Raw genomic sequence first — 17,810 nt, 5'->3', positions numbered from 1 at the left:
AGAACTTTCCATCTATCCAGTATGGTTCTCTACAAATGTGACTGGATGACCTTTCCATAATAGCAGATCAAAGAAACAAGGCATAAAATGAAACCAAACCGGCAATCGGAACCCACAACAAGTGAACCAATTCATCTGTTAGAGCCATGCACATACTCTGAAACTACATACGCCAAACAAGCTCTGCATTTAACCAACAGACTGTGCTCTGACAGGCAAGTGCTGATGGAAGCAAAGTTGTTCAGGCACTGCTTAGGCATCTAATCTGAAAATTCCTGATCTGGAAAAAAGGGGGGGGGATAAAGAAACTATATTTGAAAAACAACAACAAAAAAGAAACTACATTTGAGTGTAAATAATAATAAATTTTACATGGGCAGATTTTGAACATATCCCAGTATATAAACTTATCTTCCAAGTATTTCATAAAGCAAATATGTCTAGGTGAGAGCCCCTAAAAGGCAGCAATAGTATGCTTTAGCAGTTTCATTGTTGTTCATACAAATTCAAAGGAAATATAGTCATAAACACAGACAAGCACGATAATACAAACGAAAGCAATGACTACTGTTTTGTGTTGAGTAAGGACTTAAACTACCTAAAGCCAGTACTCTTTCTGCCTATGTCTAGGACTTTAAGAAATAAGCAATGCATTTTTTTCAGTATAGCAAATAACAGGCCAAACAGTATAAACCATGAGGCACACTTTAGTTGTCAGTGAATTTGCTGACTACTACAGGGTAACTGTGAAACATTATTTTGTGCAGATCCTCACCTCAAACCTTGTAATTATGGGATAAATAAAGAGTTTAATCTATCAAATAACTACTAAAAAAAAACGGATGTAATACCACATTTTCACACACTGATCTTTACAAAAGCAATTCAAACCATGCTTTTGCTTATTTAAAAACAAACTACAGAAAAATCCTACATTTTTATTTTCCTTCTGATTAATACTATCCACCTTTGTACTTTGTTAGCAGTGAAATTGCAAACTATAGAATAAGGGCTTGCACTCATGTAAAAGCAAAAGGGTGTCAAAAACACTAAAACCCTTTGTCAGTTTTATAAAATTTCCTATAACTTACAAATGGCCAAAGTCATATTTTCCACTAATTTCTGCCTGTATAAAACCTTTATTTCAAATTTCAACCTGAACTTGTAACACTGCGGTGCAAATGTTATAGAATGGACCTTCATTCAGAAAGCCCTTACCAAGAGGGGCTGAGACTCCTAATTAGCATTCTCTGGGAAAGATGAATAACCAAGCCCTACTAATCTCTTCCAGGTTTAAAACAGGATTCCCTTGACTTACTCTTCCTAGAAGAAATGAACTCTTCTTCTCTTAAAACTGTACCGCTAAATTGAGGGAGTTTCTTTTAGAAGCCATGCCTTTATAATGAGGATTTGAATCCAACTTCATGAATAACTGAAAATTTGGCATGGTCTGTTTAGAGTCCTCCCACCTCCCCCCAGCCTCCTCGGAGAAGGAAGTTGGGGGTGGGGGGAAGAGAAAATAAGTGTGTCTTTTTAGCTAAATGATCCTTTTTTCACAAGTACTTCACTTTATAAAAATGAATTATTTTCTTCATGAGAGTTAAGCCAACATGTGTGGATATTAAGTTATAAAAAGAAATAAGCAAAAGTTCAAATATTTAATACAGAAAAAAATTAACTAATTCCCTTAAGTTAAAAAAAAATCAGGCACGAATTATTTTAATGTGGAAACTTTCATTAGACTGACTTTTGCTAGTACAATAATAGTTAAGGCTACCACATTTTTACCTGCCCTCCCTCTTCAAAATATTCTAGTAGACAACTATTTCATGAAGTTTACCTCGTGCACTGAGTTGCTTCTGACGGGCATTCAGATGAAAACTTGACAGTACACACGCTCCAGAATACAAACAGCTACGGGACTTAAAAGCACACTCTCCACAGTGAAAGGGAAGCCTTCCAAGCAATATTCCTGCCGACTCTTATAAATTTAGCAACCACTTCAGCAAGCCAAAAGACCAAAGCTTCTAATCTTGTTCAGTTGAACCGAGTTGTTCAATAAAGTTGAGAGCCAGTGCAGACAGCTACCCCAGGCCAAATCATTGACAGAAACATACCGTCCACCATGGCAACTAGCAGACGTCGGCTGCAAAAATGTAAGCAAACGGCCCACTGCTCCAGGAGCATCTGCCAATGGACTTTAACAGCCAAATACCAGGCGGCTGTTTGGCTTCTCTGTGTTAAACTGTTGCATGCTCTGGGGTCACACCAAAGCATGCAGTTTGGGGGAAAAAAATTATTTCAAATACTGTCACCATAATCCCAACCTTGTACCTCCTTCTTTCTGTCTACTCATGCTTAAGTGGGAGTTAACGGATTCTTGCCCCAAATGGAGAGCTGCCCAAACATCACACTGAGAAACTGCCCCAGATTTCCCAAAGGCATCCAAAGGCAACTGACACGGGGCCAGACACTCAGGGCCATAAACTCTGAGAACTCAAAAGATGCTTCATTGCAAACACTGCTTAGACTGTTTACAACAAAGATTAAGAAGAGAGTAATCCTGTTGCATGCAGCGGGACTAGAACACACACTCCTCCCGTGCACTGCTCACACACTCCTGACGATTCCTCACTGCGACCCAGGACACAAGTGTATATTCGCCTACGATGACTGGAGATAAAAGAATCCAAGGATCCTTCCAACATAAAAATGAAGCCCTGCTGCTCATCACTCACTAGGAACCCCTCCCGTCACCCTCACAGAATTAGCTGATGAGGAAGGAGCTCACGGTACAAGTATTCGCCTTTTTTTAAAATGAACATGGATTTTAAGCTGTCCCCTTAAATCCCATTTGAACACCGTACCTCCTTTCTTTCCCCAAGATGCAGAAGACAGAGTGTAAGAGAAGAGACAATACTTACAACGCAGGCCCCAGGCGCTGGCTAGCTACTTTCTGCAAACTTCTCCTGGTGGGCTTTCTCTGCCTGTGCAGACCCTCTAAGGAACATTCTGGGGTCCCCCGGCCTCCCCCTCTCCCACTCCCGTGCAGTGCTTCTCCCATTAGAGGAATTAAAAGTGGTTGGAGCCATGCTAAATTTAACAAGCTCATTAGTATTCGTTCGGAGTGCTTCTGAGTGAACTCTCTCTATTCAAGCTGATCTCTCCAGGAGAAGGGTCAGGCGGCTAATCATTAAATCAAACTAATGTCACCCTATCACAATCAGCCCGGGAGAAGGAGGGTTTATTATTTCAGTTTATGCTAAATAAACGGTTTTACAAATGGTCCCCAAGCAAGGTCAACAACAGCTTCAATTACAAGACAAACTTAACAAGAGTTGCTATAAACCAAGTACTCAGTGTTGACTTAAGAACAGGCTCAACTCCACATATTGCCACTAGCCGGGTATTACAGGAATGCATATTGTAGAATAAAGGAGCGGGGGGAGCTTCTTTCTTTGCCAGAATTTGCGACTGCACAGAGACTCCTCATTCACCTCTCTCCAACCAGCTAACCGCTCAGCTCAATTCACCCCACACAAAGGCCGGAGCCCAGACCTCAATGGACCGAGTGAAACATGTTCAAAACTAGGCTCTCTATTGTGACTGAATTTCTTAACATCTTTTCAAAAAGCGGAGAATGCCTTCAGGCTAAAGGAAGAAACAGGCTAATGGTGAATTGGGAATTCTGAGCAAATTTCAGAGCCCTTTCCTCCTAGCTTTTGAGGTTGAAAGCAAGCTCTTTCCTTTCAAGTTTCAAAGTCCTTTTTCCTCCCGCAGTGTCACAGAAGGATTTGAAAAGAAGGTAATTGTGCTCGCAGTCTCCCTGATCAGAGCTTACGTCCTATTTCTGGTATTTCGGAATACTTCTTGCAATAATAGTGCATATAGCTCAATCCCTTAACCGGCCTGCACTCTGCAATTGCTCATTAAATGAACAATTGCGGGTATAAAATGCCTTTTATGTTCAAGGTCTGGATATAAGATAAGCATTCTAGGACTCTAAATTTGGTTTACTAAGGAAACTCTCCATCATTAAATTACAAAACTGAAGTCAGAATATCAGGCTTTCCCAGAAAAGTGGCACTCAGATTTCGGTGAGCCAAAATGAAGGGAGAATGGGGGTGGGGAGAAGGCAACAAAATGTTAAGAGTGGGGGGGGGGCGCGGCGCGGGGGTCTGGATACTCAGATTTCTAGCCCAGTGGAATTCTAAGGAGAAAATAATATTTCCATGTTTAGGAAGATCGCAATTTGTGAAACCTGATCATTTCCAAACTGCATGATATAAAGTCATCTTCAAATACATTAAAGCAGAGGTCTGAGGCTATCAACATGCAGAGGACTATTCATGACCCCTCACCAGCAAGCATCACACACACACACACACACACACACACACTCTTAAAAAAAGAAACAAGCCTTTACCAATATGGAAAGTTTTATCATTTCTATCATCTCACTTCCTCACAACAACCCAAGGCTGTGGGGAGCAAGGTGTTAGGTCCAATTTCCAAGGAGTAACCACTTCCAGGCAAGTAGGCGATGCAAGAAGAATGCCACCCATGCCTTACTGAAGCCACACAGCCCTGTTAACAAACAGGGCAAGAGGTCTGTTCCTGGGCAGGTTTGGGGATGGCACCTGAGGTAGTCTGCATTCCCAGCCTCCACCACCACCGCTACCACCCATTAAAGAAAACAAGAAAAACTACACCTTTATGCACAGACATTTCAAAATTCCAATCCTCTCCCAGTAAGTTTTGGTCAACATACATCCACTCCTGGAAAGCACCCAGAACAAAAGATAAATCTATAGTGAGACATCCAATCTCAGGATCTCAGTGCCATAGAGCATCCTATCCTAAGAGACATGAAGACGCACATGTGCCCTACACAGGGCTGCACCCCAGCCCCACAGCACACTGAGGCTCAGCCAATGGCTGCTGAGGGGTTACTGGTGTTCTTAAGGTGACCCCACAAGCCTGAAGCCCCACCTTCCTGTTCAGAGCAAGAAATGGAGCGTGTTTTTCTGCTTCCTTCCAAGAAAACTGCCTCGCTGTGCTTGCAAAGAGCATTCTTTCATTTTCTTCCTATTATTCATTTGTTGCATCTTGCCGGCTTTTATTTCTTTGGTGTTTTACAGTTTGATGTTCTTTGAAGAAGAAAAAAATGGAACCCAAGTTCTCGCCTCCCCGATTCAGAATTCTCCTAACTTTGACCAAAGAGAGACTAGAAGTAAAAAAAAGAAGAAGAAGAAGAAGAAGAGACTTAGAATATTCCTACACATTACAGAACTGTGCTAGAAGGGGGAGCAAAGTTCCTTCCTGTGGTTTCTAGAAGTGGAATCTTGCCTCTGTCCATGGGGCTGCAGTTATGCCTAAAACAGGGGCTGCTCAAGGAAGTCTAGAGCTCGGCTTCCACAGAAAGGTAGGGAACAGTGCCTTCTCTAAGGACATTTCCAATGCCTTGGGGTGAGACCTGGCCCTTCCGAAGCTACAAATACTTCTCCCATGGACAATGACTGAGGGCAGAGGGCGTGGTCCGATGGATGAGAAAAAAGCACACGGCTTTGTCTGCAGCCTTCACACCACACTGAGGGCCTACAGCACGAGAGGGCTGCGCAGGACCTGATGAAGCGCTGGAGAAATTCAACTGATCGCAGAGGCGCGCTCTCCTACTTTCATCCACCTGCAGGTCCGGAGGTGAAAGGACAGAAAAAAGGCCCTTCCTTCATCAGTCTTAGGAGTATCTTAGTTATTTCAACATTTCTAGAGCTCTTTGGCCAAAGAATCAAATGTAGTCTAGACCAGCGATGGCGAACCTTTTGAGCTCAGTGTGTCAGCATTTTGAAAAACCCTAACTTAACTCTGGTGCTGTGTCACATATAGAAATTTTTTGATCTTTGCAACCATAGTAAAACAAAGACTTATATTTTTGATATTTATTTTATATATTTAAATGTCATTTAACAAAGAAAAATCAACCAAAAAAATGAGTTCGCGTGTCATAGGTTCGCCATCACTGGTCTAGACTAACTTCCCACTGGCCCTTCACCGGAAACTATCTGCTCCAAAGTGCAGGTTAGCGCTCAATCCAAGGCTAATTTCTCGGCTCACTCCCCACTACTCAGTTTACAGAGCTCCATTCAACTTCAAAAGGGGTTCCCTGGGACCAGACGAGAGTAGGCAGAGAAAGCAAGATGAGAATTTAGATAAACTAAAATGCAAACCCCGAAATGGCTGTGGCCCCAGGGACTGCAGCCGAGGGCTGTGAGGGTATGCAGAGCAAGCAGCCTCCTGCCTTTTTAAAAAAGATAATATCACACGGGCTCTGCTCCTTGCCCATCTGGAAAATCAGGAACTGATAACACTATCTGCTTGTCTGCGGCCTCACCAGGCATGCCCGGTGGCCTGTAGGGTTTTCATTTACTTTTCTTATAAAAATCAGAGGTCTACAGCCCTGCCCCCATCTCTACCCCCATCTCTGAGAGGAAGCTTCTGGGCAGTGATGACATGGACAGCGAAGAATTACTGTGGCTTGGCCAAACATTCCCCTACACATTGGGGCATTTAAGTCCAAGAACAAACCCAACCCTACTAACCATCTTTCAAAATCCCAGACAGAAAGCACTAGCCAATCCCACCTGTACTTGGGGGGGGAAGGAGGGGAGGGGCGGATAGGACCCTGAGGGTCCCTTCAGGTTTCCCTATACAAGGGAGGAGGAGATAGTCCCTATTTTTCCATGAGCTTAGAAAGGCCCTTCCTTGAATTAAGAATTCTAAAAAATGTCATGGAGCTTTTCTATTAGCCTGCTATTAGTACTAGTCACTGCTTACACGGAGTGAGTTCATTAGTGACATCAAAGGCAGTACAATCAATTCTCAGGAGGGCAAATTTTTTTCCCCTTCTGCCTAACAGTGCATTTATGCCTATCTGTGAAGGACAGCCTCATGGACATTTAGGTATTTGAGATCTCTTTGAGAACTTAATTTTAGTCTTTTGTAAGCAAAGAATGAAGAGTCTCTCTTCCTTACTTTGCACATACAGACCTGAACAGTGAAGATTCCCCAGTGAGACCAACAGCCAACAGTTTAACAGAAACACTGAATGTCTTCTCACAAGGCCAGTGTCCAGGGTGCTGCAGCCTGCTGCATCCTCAGATGAGACCTAGCTGGGGATCTATGCAGCCCAGGGTCAGAGGGAGGCAGGAAAGAGCCTGCCCTTTCTTTCCTTAAAGATACTCAGGAATAAATCTGGGTCACAGCTTCTTCTGGCATCACTTTAAAAAAAAAAACATGGTTCCCTAGGTTCGCAACCCTCCCCTCACAACATCCATGTCCAATTTCCTAGCCTTTCTGCCATGTTTTGAATTGCAGGAGGGAACACAAACTTAACTGGCTTCAGCTGGTGTATGCATGTTGCATGGTTTTTGTTTTTAGAAGATTAGGTAAGGAGGAAGCCCAAGCATATAGGGGTGTGTGGGTTTTATTTTAATTTTAAAAACTATGCTTATTCCATTGTAGAAATCAGACCCTCTTGGAGATTACATTTAAATATCAAGAGAATATCCTCACTGTTCCTCATTAGCTGGGGCTCTGCCCACACTGTGACAGGATTAGAGACGGTGAGCAGGGCTCACATCTGCTGACTCGGCTCTGGGCAAGGCCGGGTGCTGCCTGGTCAGGTTTCTACAACAGGGGACCCCTCTAGCCACCACCCACTTTCACCTATGAAATGTGCACTTGAGAAACCCATACAACCACACATTTTGATTCGTCACAGTTTTGTACAGGTAAGGCATGAGCTTGCTTTCTTCTAGTTATGGTGGCAAAAGTCTGCACTTTGTAAACTGCTTGCACAACATGGCTCAGATACTGTCTATGAGTGAAGCAGGAAGGGCCACGAAACCTAATCTCCCCTGAAAGCCCATCTTCATGGACACAGCCAAGACAGGATGCGTTAGGTCCTCCAGCTGCTCTCCTCTCCTCCTGCCAACTGAGTAGGAGAGAAACCACCACCTACCCTCTCCTGCAGGGAGACTGGGAGCCAGGACACACCCAGACTTTCTTTTGCCCTTGTTCCAACTTTCTAGGCACATATAGAACCTACTGTCCCAACACCAACGGACGTATTTTGATTTTCAAGAAGTCCCAGTAAATGCAACTGAAGAAACAAAAGACCAACTCCTCCACCTTTCTAAAACACGAGTGATTTTAGACTCATTTTCCTACCAACCTCTTTTTTCAAAAGCCTGCCAACTCGGTCTGTTAACCATGCACCAATAAATGACAGCTAACATTCAGTTACTATGAGGTAGGAAGGGCTTCAAAAAACATTGTCCTCATGCTCATTTGCCAGAGAAGAAAACTTTGGCACCGAGAATCTGGGTCACTTACCCAGCTTACTCCGCTGGTTCGCAGGCAGAGCCTGGAAGCCCCGGCAGTCTGACTCTAAAGCCCACATTTAAATATCTGGCTATCAGCCCTTCCTACTCAGTGACAAAAAAATTTAAAATGAATTTGAATTTTGGTCAATGCCCTAAAACACAGGTCTGTGAACTTCACACTTCCCAACTCCGCTGCCTTAGACTGAAAGCAGCCTTAGGGCAAGACTCGAACCAAGGAGAACAGCTGCGTTCTAACAAACCTTTCTTTAAAGACAGTAAAATTAGAATTTTATATAATTTTCACGTCACATTTTGAAATGTAAAGAACCGCCCTGGCTAGTTTGGCTCAGTGGATAGAACAGCCGTGGGCAAACTACGGCCCGCAGGCCGGATCAGGCCCGTTTGAAATGAATAAAACATTAAAAAAAAAAAGACCGTACCCTTTTATGTAATGATGTTTACTTTGAATTTATATTAGTTCATACAAACACTCCATCCATGCCTTTGTTCCGGCCCTCCGGTCCAGTTTAAGAGCCCATTGTGGCCCTCGTCAAAAAGTTTTTGCCCACCCCTGCCCTATAGCGTTCTCTACCCAAGCACCCGCCTTGCTCCAGGGCAGCTATTAAAAATGCAACGGATGAGGGCCCGGCAGGCGTGGCTCAGGGGTTGAGCGTCCACCTATGACTGAAGGGTCCCAGGTTCGATTCCGGTCAAGGGCACATGCTGGGGTTGTGGGCTCAATCCCCAGTGGGGGGTGTGCAGGAGGCAGCCGATCAATGATTCTCTATCATCATTGATGTTTCTTTCTCTCTCTCTCCCTCCCTGAAATCAATAAAAATATATTTTTAAAAAAATAAAAATAAGGAATACCTGACATTGATATTGATCTTTATGGGCTGTATAAAAACCAGTAGCAAACTGTAAAATAATAATTGAGTTTTAGAGAGGATACCGAGAGATAGTCACTTTCTTAAACTATTAAAATATTTCCATAATTGGCAAGGTGTATCAAATGATTCCACTTCCAGGATATATCTTAAAGAAAAATATTAGCAAAGATATTAACTTATATTCAAGGATGTTCATCACAGTGTTATTTATAATGAGAAAAACAAGTTAGCAAAATAAATGTCCATTGCCATATTATATGATGAAATGTCATTAAATATAGTACATTCAAGAATTTTAATGAACATAGGAAAGAACTGGGCTGAGTGCCAAGTACTGTTTGTTCTAAGGTCTTACATGCCAATCCTATGAGCTAAGTATGATTGTGATCCTCATTATAAATACAAGAAGTACTTGCCCAAGCAAACACAGCTAGAAAGTGGCAGAGCCTGGATTAGAATTCAGAGTCCCCTCACTTACCTGCTAGACTACCACACCTCCAAATTTTTTAAGGATCCAAACTTTTGAAGGTTGGGAAGGTGAGAAGAAGAGAAATATATAATTATTTCTATACAAAATTCCTTAATTAAAGAAGAAAAAAGAACTTACTAGTAAAAGGAATGTACCAAAATAGCATGAAAACATTTTTATGTCTTTTTCTTTATGTTTCTATATTTCCCAATCATTTTAGATTGCAGAAATAGATTATCTAATTTACTTTTATTTTAATGTTATCATCAGTATGACCTTTACAATGATTTTCTAGAAAAGTCCGAATTAAGTACACATAAATTGAAAAAATTATCTCACAAATTTATATCCTGAAATCTTGTTATAAATTATTACACCACTATAAAGTCTAAGTACCTGGTAGGCTATTTTTTACACATCTTAGGAATACCTGACATTGATATTGATCTTTATGGAGATTTCAATATACTTCCTTATTATAAAATCATGTTATTTTAACTATTTTGTATCTCTACACAAGCGCCTCCCCCAGATGAGTACCAAATTTCCCTCGCCTCCCTCCCCACAAAACTTGGTAACTCAACTTTCACTAACCATCCCTGAAGGGCTTAAGAGGGAAACTACATGAGAAAATATCGTGATCACCATGGATATCGCTTGTGTTTATTGAGCATTTACTGAATTAAATGCCAGGCCGTGTGCTCGGTGTTCCACGCATATTAACGAATCCAGTCAAATGCTCACAGGCCGATGAAGTCTGCAGAATCACCACGGTTCCAGCTATTTAGGTAAATGCCCTGAGGCTTAACAAGTTTAAGCAACCAGTTTCAACTCATACTTGGTCCGCACAACTTTCTCATCTCTGATACATGACTAGCAGCCCTTGCAAAGTGTCTCCTGTACAGAAGCCCCCAGGGCACTGACTTACTAGTGCTTTTCTATGTGAAGACTAGCTTCGCTGTCGAAATGATTCTACCTCTCCCTGTAAAGGTTCCTGGGAAAGGCTACTTCGAAGTGTGTTCAAATGAACTTCGTTGTAAACTTTAGAGTTATGAAACATGGCTTAGAAACTTCTCTGAAGTTCTGATTCTGCTTCGGTCATTGTTGTTGCCAAGTTTGGATCTTAGTAACATTCGGGATCTGGCAGTATAAATCACACCTCTCACGCTCAGGCTAAATGACTTTTTCACCACTCCTCCTCCAAGTCCTTCCCTTCCACTACCTGTTACCTTTTTATAGTGCTTGTAGGTTCTGCACAGCCATTTTGCAAAGGTTATTTAACACTATTTTCCGGGGAACTGGATTGTAGGCTTAGGTGCAAGAAGCAGTCTTGAGTATTTGGTTTGTGTTCAAATTAACTAGAGTTCCAACAGTTAAAGCCTTACATGGCTTACTGAAAGGGGCATATGTCCAATAGCTAAAGAAGCATAAAGAAAAAGGGAGAAAACTTGCTCTTGGGAGCAGCTTTGCTTGGATTATTTACCAACAAATGAGAGGCCCTTCAGGCGGCCCCAGGAGGATGCGCCCCTCGCGCAGGCTGGAAAGGAATGCTGAATGAGTCAATAAAATCAGTGTCCCACTCCGCAGAAACCTTCTCCCCAACAGAAGATGATCATCAAACTTTAGCAAATTGAACAAAGTTTTCTCTTCTTTTTTTCAATCAAGAACAAAAACCAGAAAACCAGATTACTCCTTAAAATGCACTATTAGGAATTGTAACTGTTCCTAAAAGTGCCAGGTATATTTCTACCCATGCAATATTAAAACTAACAAGCGTCTTTCCAATTTCTTTTAATGATGGGGGACGCAATAAAAATACAGCAGTGCTTCATTTCGCCAAAGGAGCTGAAGCAAAAAGAACCAAAATAAATAAATAATAAACTTACATGGGCCACTTACCAAAAATAAAGTCACTTAATTCAACCATTTACAGGAGGGGCATGCAGCATTTTGAAAGCAAAAATTCTCATAATACAAATCTCCACTAAAAATCACTGCCAGGGGCTGAGACAGGGCAGGATGTTATTTTTCAATTTACTTTTTAATGTTTGGGTATTAATGACATCACCTCCATGCCATATAATAAGGCAGCATGGTATAATAAAAAAAGGAGCTTGAAAACCTAGGTCCCAGACTTCTAATATTTAGTGGGAGTATGACCCAGGGTAACTTAAGCTATATCAGATTGTCAGTTGCCTTATATAGTAGGGGGGATGATAAAACTTTTCCCTCTTACTTGATAGGATTTTCTTAGTATTAAATAAAATAGTATTATGAAAAGGATTTTTTTTAAAACATATTTTTATTGATTTTTAGAGAGGAACAGAGAGGGAGAGAAAGATAGAAACATCAATGATCAGAGAGAATCATTGACTGGCTGCCTCCTGCACGCCCCTTACTGGGGATTGAGCCCACAACCCAGGCATGTGCTCTGACCAGGAATCAAACTGTGACCTCCTGGTTCACAAGGGGATGATCAACCACTGAACCACGCGGGCCGGGCAGGATCTTTTGATATAAACTGTATATTGATGAATGCCAGGTACTACCACTATTGTCATCTATTTCATAATAACACAAAGCAGGCTAGTGGGGTGCAAGTGCCCTGGGCCAGAAGTCGGAAGGCTGGTCCAAGAGCTTACGTTGACTGAACCTCAGGCAAGTCACAGAATTTCTCTGGGCTGTTGCTATCTCTTGTATAAAATGAGACATCAGTCATGTACTCCACTCAAGTTCTCATTGATGTCCTTTAAACAGATGGGATGATGTAGAAAAAAGTGCTCTGAATCCTCTAAGGGGACAAATCAGTGTACACCTTCACCAAGAACCAGACAGCTTGGGAGAGAATAATCGCTATTTCACAACCAGAAAAAGGATCAAGTTAATGACCTATAATTACAACTGGTCATCTCTTTCACCCACTTCTTTGTTTTGAGTCATAAACAGCATTTACCAGACAAGTATGCCCCTTTGAAATATACACAGAAAATATTAAATTTCCCTCTACTTGATTTCCTATAATGACTTGAGACACTTAAATCTTCCCAAGAAATCCATTTTAATATTTCTCCATAAATAATATTTACTATTAAAAAGATTAAGCAAATTCTGTTAGGGTGATTGTTGGCAATCTACAGCCACTGCCTGTTCTTGTACAGCCTGTGAGCTAAGAATGGATTTTACATTTTTAATGGCCAAAAAATAACCAAAAGGAGAATATTTCGTGAATTATAAAAAGTACATAAAATTCAAATTTCAGTGTCCATAAAGTTTTATTGGCACATAGCCAAGTTCATTCATTTTTGTATTGTCTGTGGCTGCTTTCACACTACAAGAACAGTGTTGAATAGTGACCAAACAGCCCACATAAATCCTAAAATGTTTATTAGCTGTCAATAGTTACCAAAAAAAGGGTGCCACCCCCAACTTACCTATCTCAGGACATGCTAAGAACACCCATCAGTAAAACCATAAAGCATACCTGGGAAATATAGATAAAAATTAAGGCAGCACCATTTTCAAAGTACCTAGTATTGATGCTTCTAAACGTTAAGATAACTGTGAGGCAGGTAGTAAATATCACTGAACTTTATGGATGAAACAGACTTAGAGAAATGAACTTCCCCAAAGTTTCAAGTCGGTAAGTTGGGGATCAAACCAGTTCCCTATAACTTGAACCTCTCAATTAATACGGTGAAAAGGGGAGAATCTTTGGCTTTTATCATAAACTTAAAGGTAGAAAATGCTTCCTGTTTCCTCTGTGCTAAGCACTAGGGTAAATAATAAATTTTAAATATAAAATCTGAAATACCTATGATGAAAGTTCTGTCTTCTTAGCCAGCTTCGGTTGTGTTTGCAGTTGTTTGGGCTGTCTGTTTGTTTAAGAACAGTCACAAAACAAACACGTACACACTTATGTTCCAAGTGCCACTCTCTCTGGAAGTTGAAGGTGACAAAGGCCATTTCCCACACAGCAGGCTATTCAACGGGCCTTGTTTCAAGTACAAGGGACATTGCCCTGCACTGAGCCAGAGGAATCCCAAAAGATCTGTTTTTGAAGGTAGGATGAACCAGACCGGCATGCATTTTTGTTAATAGGGATGCAAGAATAAGTTTTGAGTCTTTCTGTTGCCACCAAACCAAGAGTCTCCTGGCCAAATGTAGTCAGGGTTTCAAGACAGTATTTTGATGCCTTGGATGAAAGATTGAGCTCAGAAGGATTAGGGTTGTCCGAGTCAACACAGGGAATGCAAACTGACCCAGGTCTGCCTGTCTCCCCCACACTTGGTTCACGTGGATGCACCATGTCAAGGTTTCCATGTGTCCGAGCACAAAACTCTGACTTTCTGAGAGGAGTAACAGCAAAAAGGTTGCTGCTCTTCCAGGCCTTATTATAACTGTGATTTTTCTAAATGTGAGACTATCTGAGAAGGGAAGGATGGGCCACAGGGTTGGTGCAGCAGACGGGGTGGACAATAGTCAACCTCGGAACAGGCTATTGGGGAGCAAAGGGCTCGTCTTCAGGTGTTGAATAGGCCAGACGGACAGCCAGAGAGTAGGTTTGTTTGGACAAGATCCAGTTTGGGAAAGTCTTAGGTGAGTCTCCTCAAATTCAGATTTTCAGTGAGATTGATCACCCCTCACCTCACACCTCAGGGATTCACTCAACTCAACAACACAATATTAATAGCTGAGGGCTTCTATATGGGGTTTCTTTTGTTTGTTTTTGAACTTTTCTTTCTTCTTTAATTCACATCTTGCTGACACAAGTAGAAATTCCTATTTCTTGGCAAGAAATTTAAGTTTACTGCCAAGCCATTCAGATATTAAAATTCTTCCATCCTCACTCATCTCATTGCCAGGTCCAGCTCTAAAGCTCTCAAGAAGAGTTAAAGACAGCGACCCAAACACATAATCCAGACAATTTTATTAATTCTATTGGGTCTCTTTAATCTATTCCTTTAAGTTGTAGGGGGCAAAAATCCTAGTATGATCCAGATAGCAAGAGCAACACCCCCTCTCCCTATAAAATGAAAGCTTTTCACCATTCATTCAGCAGAATATTGGCAACCATTGAGACTTTACTCTTGGCTCCCTCAGAGAGAAGTGGCCACCCCTTAGCTCTCAAGTAGCCCAGCCTCACAAAGCAGTGAGTGATGGAAGCTCATCCTTATGTGTCTCCCTTCCTATGCATTACTGGCTCTTGCTTAAGGTCCAGGAGAGAAAGAAGTAAACACTTTTTTCTATTTTCAACCTAATTTTCAAATCTACACCACGAACTTGTCTTTTCCTGTCAAATAACAATGGTATTGGCAAATTACAGATCTTCGATGCAAACATTAATTCTTTACAACCATAACCTCTTTCTGTAATATTCAGGCCACAGTCTTCCTGGGTAAGGGCCTCATACATTACTCAGAATAAACCAAGACAGGTATTTATCTCTATGCACCTGTCTTTCCTTTCATTCTGTTCCTCCTTCCTCCACCCCACCCCACATTAAAGAGTGCTCTTCCAGCCCACCTTGACTGTCACACCCCTCCCAATGCCAGAACAGAATACTCATCACCTTCACCAACTCACCTGTGCCATGGAGCTGGCCCCCTCTGATTTACCTTTTCTCCAATTAAGTCTTTATTGGACCCAACACCACTTCCATCCAATACGCCAGCTTTCTTCCGTATACATCAGAACCACGGAGCAACTCCTAAGATCTCTGACCCAGTGTCTCTCCGGACCTTGTGTGGCTTGTACCTGCCTCCTGAGGTTGTCTGTAATGTTTCCAAGAACTGTGTTTTGGCCAATTTAATGGCCTCTATCATCTAAATTTAAATGGCTCCAAATGTGAGTGAACAGTCCTTTGTAAATTTGGTTATCTTTTTAATAAATCTATCAAGATAAACTTAAAACTCATTGTAGGGTAAAAAAAATCAAAGTATGTGTAAAAATATAAATTTTAGTTTAATAACACAAGCAGAAAAATAATCACTTAAACTATCTTGTATATACCCCTGCACTAAACAGATAAGGATTCAAAGGTGGGGTTTTAACATAGTTGTATGCTCCCCTGTTTCAATCCACTGAACGAATCTAAGAAAAGGGTTTAGTTTTTATGTAATTAAAGTACATTATAGGAGCAGTTTTATTAGTGCAAGAGAAAGAAATAATGAAATGATGAAGAAATTAAAACCAATTCAGTAGATTGCAGTCCTTGGCACGTATAGCATTTTTTAATGTCCAAAAAAATTTTAGCTTTAGAGTAACTCCCAAATGTTTTAGTAAAATTCCCATCCTCTGAGGTTGCCCCAGTCCCACCCAATACCACTTCCTTATCCAATGTGAACAGTCCTGTTATGTTCCTATTTGAAGGTTGTAAAATAATTCGCAAAAGCATCAGGGTTTTCACGGGGGCTGTGAGGGTTTTTATTTCATTGCTTTTTAATAAATATCTCCCTCAGAAATACATATTCCTGAAGCCAAATTTGTAGCCACTTTTCATTCACTGAGAAATAAGAAAACAGAGAAGTCCTGAATTAGCTTAATTTCACTAATCAGGTCATGAAGATAGACTATAAATGTGCCACATAATTCATCAAGTCATGAAATCGAAATATGATGCTAGTGAATTTGGGGTTCTCCTTCCCCACTTGGGCCATGACTTGGCCTTGCCTTGTCTCATTGAAAACTAGTTAATGGTGATCTCAAGTCCTGAACTCCTTTTGTGCTCTGCGGGGCTGACCACAGAAAGGAACGCCCAAAAGCAAACAAACAAACAAGACAACAACAGACCCCTTAACAGTGAACCAGTAGATTCTGTGAAGTCACCGAGCATAGTAACATCCTGAAAACTTCCATCCAAAATGCACAACCCAGTCTGGCAAATAAGCTTCAAACCCCAGAGGAAAAAGACAAAACACTGGGAAATAGATTCCTTGCGGATGCTAAAATTACGTATTTCAAGAATGCAAAAGCAAACTCTTTGCGGAGTATGAAAAACTGAGGCAACGTTGAAAGTTCTGGTGTTCCTCACTCCATTGCCTAAAAATCTTCTAGAAGCACATGTCACTCCTCAGCTCCCACACCTTCCCCCAAGGCCGGCTGTCTACAAGGTTAACGCCAACTGCTTGCCCTGAATAAAGCCCGGGTGAGAGGAACCATCCTCAGCCTCTTCTCTCCCATCCTCTGAGGTTCCCCGAGTCCCACCCAGTACTTCCAACAGCATTTCTCACACACGACTCTTATTAGCTGTGGCATCTCTATGCCTACATACCCCTGGCACTAGAGAATTATCCTATGGATGAATACGTAATTGAATGAAATGGGGGGACTTGCAGGTACCAGCTGATAGTACCAGGGCAAGTTTCCTGCCTCTCCTGTTTTCAGGCAGCAGCAGCAGCAGCAGCAACAGCATCTATCTGATCAGGATCAAGCGACAGAGGAGAGGATATGGGGGTGTCTCTGGAGAGCCTGGAAATGGGACCCCAAGAAACAAGATGCCAGAAAGAAAGCACAGCTCCAAACAGGTGAGGGAGGATGAGCAACGGACAGAGGGAAGTCACTTAGGGCAGCATTTTGCAACAGGTGGGCTCGATTCTTTATGCCCCATTCAGTGTTGCCCGACTATCAATTAAAAACACTATCCTCCTATTCATAAACTTAAAGCTGGTATCCTTTAATGGCAGATAAAATATTAAGGACAATAAAGCAATGAGAACGAGAATAAGCAAACAGGTAAAGGGCCAAGAAAGGGGACAGGAACTACTACACCACAGACTTCCTCTCTCCCAGCATCAGTGTTTTCTCTGTTCAAACAGGTTAACACTTTTCATGAGTTCAATACTCACCTCATGGAAGTTGCTGAGGAGATTAATATTTAGCCCATGTATTTGAGCAAAGTATAAAGTGATCCACAGTTTACAGAAATACCAATAAAATTGGAAATGTATCAGCAAATATCTGGCCTTCCTTGATACCATGAACTATTAGGTTAGATGTGTTTGGGAAAGTATTAGTGACTTTTAAATAGATGTATACACACTTGATGGATTAAAGAATACATGTAAAAAT

At 41.5% G+C, this 17,810-nt stretch overlaps 1 protein-coding gene across 1 annotated transcript in view; it reads right to left on the bottom strand.

Moving 5' to 3' along the window:
• Positions 1 to 17,810, bottom strand: part of GLI3 (GLI family zinc finger 3) — a 253,966-nt gene that overhangs the window by 183,508 nt on the left and 52,648 nt on the right. The gene's annotated exons all lie outside the window — the stretch shown is intronic.

The sequence above is a fragment of the Myotis davidii genome, unplaced genomic scaffold (assembly GCF_000327345.1).
Source record: "Myotis davidii unplaced genomic scaffold, ASM32734v1 scaffold573, whole genome shotgun sequence".
Classification (NCBI taxonomy): domain Eukaryota; kingdom Metazoa; phylum Chordata; class Mammalia; order Chiroptera; family Vespertilionidae; genus Myotis; species Myotis davidii.
The sequence above is the reverse complement of the archived record's forward strand: the minus strand, read 5'-3'. Positions and strand labels throughout refer to the sequence as shown.